Here is a 3,175-nt window from a genome sequence, read left to right on the forward strand (position 1 = left end):
GATCATTCTTCACATGCTTCAACTCCATTAATACCACCAACAGTTGGAAGTTTGCTTGCTTTGGAGAAGAAATTGAAGAAAATTGAAAGGGAACTTCAGAGTATTATGAATGCAGTGGGAGATCTTAAGTACCTTTTTAATCACCTAGATTGGATAATAAAAGAAAATTTTGATCATACTGGAAGTTTTGAAGCAGGATTAGTTTGGATGTTTAAGAAAAATGGGTGGATCGAAGAAAATTTGACAGATCAATTCCCGTACCGATCCTTCTACAACATATATATTCATTATTAATCCATGGGAGATATTAGAGGAGGAGAAAGCACTGAAAAAGAGGCAAAATAATTGAAGACTTTGGATTCTCTATTTGTTTAAGAATATTTATGTATTTATTTATTGTGTGGATTGGATTTGGTTTGGTTTGTTTTGCTTTAGAATTCTGAACTTTTATTATGTGTATAGTTTTGTGTCAGTGTTTAGTGTGATGACTTCACTTCGACGCTGATTTATACTTAGATTGCTTAATAGGTGTGAATGTTTAATTTTAAAAATATATTTGTAAAAAGTGTATTTTCATATATAAAAGTTAGTTTGTTGTTGTTTGTGAAAATGATTGTTTGTGAAATGTTTATTTATGAATTATTGTTAAATAAAAATGTGTGTTTAAAAATACTAAAAAAACTATGGAGTAAATTGAAAGAAAATTGAAATTTTGAAAAAAAATTCAAAAATTGAATTTCGGGCCTTCAGCACTGACGCCGCTGGAATGGGCACCGACGGCGCCTTCAACCTGAGAGCAACCCTTAACCCCTTAAATTCATGATTTTCATTGTAAACCTCCATTTTTACCCCTTGAGTTACCTTCAACCTTCAGTTTTCACACCTTGGGCTTGATTTTGGGCGGATTTGAGGTGCTTTAGAGGCAAAGGAACTTTGGATTTCATCTTCTCAGGTAAGAGATACACTTTAAAGTAAAAATTAAACTAAAAATTTTTAATTTTTACCAAGGATTTTTCTCACATTGCCTAGATCCGAAAGTTTTGGAATTTTTTTGAGATATTTTGAGAAAATGCTTTGGTGAAGAGCTCTTACTTAGTGGATTTAAGTTTAAAGTGCTTTACATTTTAATTTTTAGAATTTTGGAATTTATTCGGATTTTTATCATATTTTTTTTAGATTTCCTATGGCACCTAAAGCGAACAAAAGAAAAATAGATTATGAGAGCAATAAAATTGTTAGTTATAAAGCTAGTGCTCAATTTCATAGTCTTCGTGAAAATAAAAAAGTGATTCTGGATCGTGTTTTCAAAAATTTGGGAGGAGAACTTGAACGATTAATTATAGCTCGGCAGTGGGAAAACTTCTGTTATTTTACTGCTGATACGATAGTTGGGATAGTAATGGAATTTTATGTCAACTTTTCGGAAGCTTCTGATGATTTTGTTTTATTTGTGGAAAAAAGGTGGAGTTTACCATAAGAAAAATAAATGAGTTTCAGTTAGAGGATGTTTATAGATGCCAGTATCATTCATTTTCTGCTACAAATGAGACCTTATATGAGGTAATTTCTTTTCTGACTAGTGAGAAAGGGGCTTGGAAAGTAAAGAATGGAGTTAAAGTCAACTTTCCTCTTTCTATGCTAAATGTAGTTTCTAAGGCCTGACATTATTTTATATCTAGGAGAATGATTCCAATAAACCATCAAAGTAAGGTGACTAAGGATAGAGCCATCCTGAACTTCTGTATTCAGCAAGTGATGGACATAAATGTAGGCTCTATTATTTATATGAACACTCGATCTATTGCTCTAGGATAGACTACTGGTGGATTGGCACACCCTATTCTTATTTACACACTTTGTGAGCAGGCAGGAGTTGATTTCAAACCAGATGAGGAGAGGATTAAGCCTCAAAGACCTATTGGGTCTGCAAACATTAACACTTATGAGTCCCATGTTGATTAGAGATCTGGAAGTAAGGGCAGGGATATTCCTTCTACTTCTAGGACCCTTATTTTAGTGAGCCTACTTCTAGTGACCCCAGTAACAGGGAACTATTATACCAGATGATGATTCAATAGCGAAATATTTTGAGAATGGGTCATAGATTACAGAACATGGATGTCATAAATGCTCATACAGATGATTTGATTCGGCAAAAGTTTGAATAAGATGTTGCTTATGATGATGCTTTAGTGAGATACCTGAGGGGTGATCATTCAGTTTAGTTCCCTATTCACCCTGTTTATACTCCATATCAGCAGCAAAAGTTGGATGTTGGTGAAGAAGAAGATGATGACTGTTGATCTTTTTGTTAGTTTGTATGTGATTGTACTTTGTGACTATATCAGCAGCAAAATGCTTATGATGATGCTTTGGTGAGATACATAAGAGGTGATCATTTAGTTTAATTCTCTATTCACCCTGTTTATACTCCATATCAGCAACAAAAGTTGGATGTTGATGAAGAAAAAGATGATGGCTGGTTATCTTTTTGTTAGTTTGTATGTGATTGTACTTTGTGACTATATCAGCAGCAAAATGCTTATGATGATGCTTTGGTGCGATACTTTTGAGACTCTGTTGTTTTGTTGTAGGGTAAAATTGTAATTTGTAAAACTATTTTCATTTCTAGAATTTAGTTTAGTTCTGTTGTTAGTTTCATCATTTTGTTATATGCATTGTAATTAACTCTTTCTCAGCAAATTTTATATGTATTATGTGCAATTACTATTTTTAGCCTTGTAGTTTTCATATTAGTACCCGCTGTATTTCAAAATTTATGTTCAAAAATCAGAATCTCCAACAGGTATGATTTTTTTTTATGTATTTAATGTTTTCTTTCACCCTTAACTACATTAAAAAAAAAAAAAAGAGAAGGAACTTAATTTTATTTTTCCTCATTGAACTATATTCTCAAAATTTAAAATTTAACATGATCTTTGGTATTAGGAGTTAACTTTAGATAACTATATTTATGTTTCTAACTATATAGTAAATTTAAGTAAAAATTTAGTAAAAATTTTCAATAATAAAAAATTTTCAATAATAAAGGTTAATTCTAGAGTATAAGATTTTTAGTAAAAGAGAATAAGACAATGTTTTTTCTATTTTAAGTAAAGAAATTTATATTTTTGAAGTATTAAATATCTTAAAAGATTTATCTTAAAAGATTCAT

At 31.1% G+C, this 3,175-nt stretch overlaps 1 protein-coding gene across 1 annotated transcript in view; it reads left to right on the forward strand.

Annotated features, from left to right (window-relative positions):
- Positions 1–3,175, forward strand: part of LOC110036482 (DNA polymerase I A, chloroplastic/mitochondrial-like) — a 132,073-nt gene that overhangs the window by 994 nt on the left and 127,904 nt on the right. The window lies entirely within an intron of this gene.

Source organism: Phalaenopsis equestris, unplaced genomic scaffold (genome assembly GCF_001263595.1).
Source record: "Phalaenopsis equestris unplaced genomic scaffold, ASM126359v1 Scaffold207373, whole genome shotgun sequence".
In the NCBI taxonomy this organism is placed as follows: domain Eukaryota; kingdom Viridiplantae; phylum Streptophyta; class Magnoliopsida; order Asparagales; family Orchidaceae; genus Phalaenopsis; species Phalaenopsis equestris.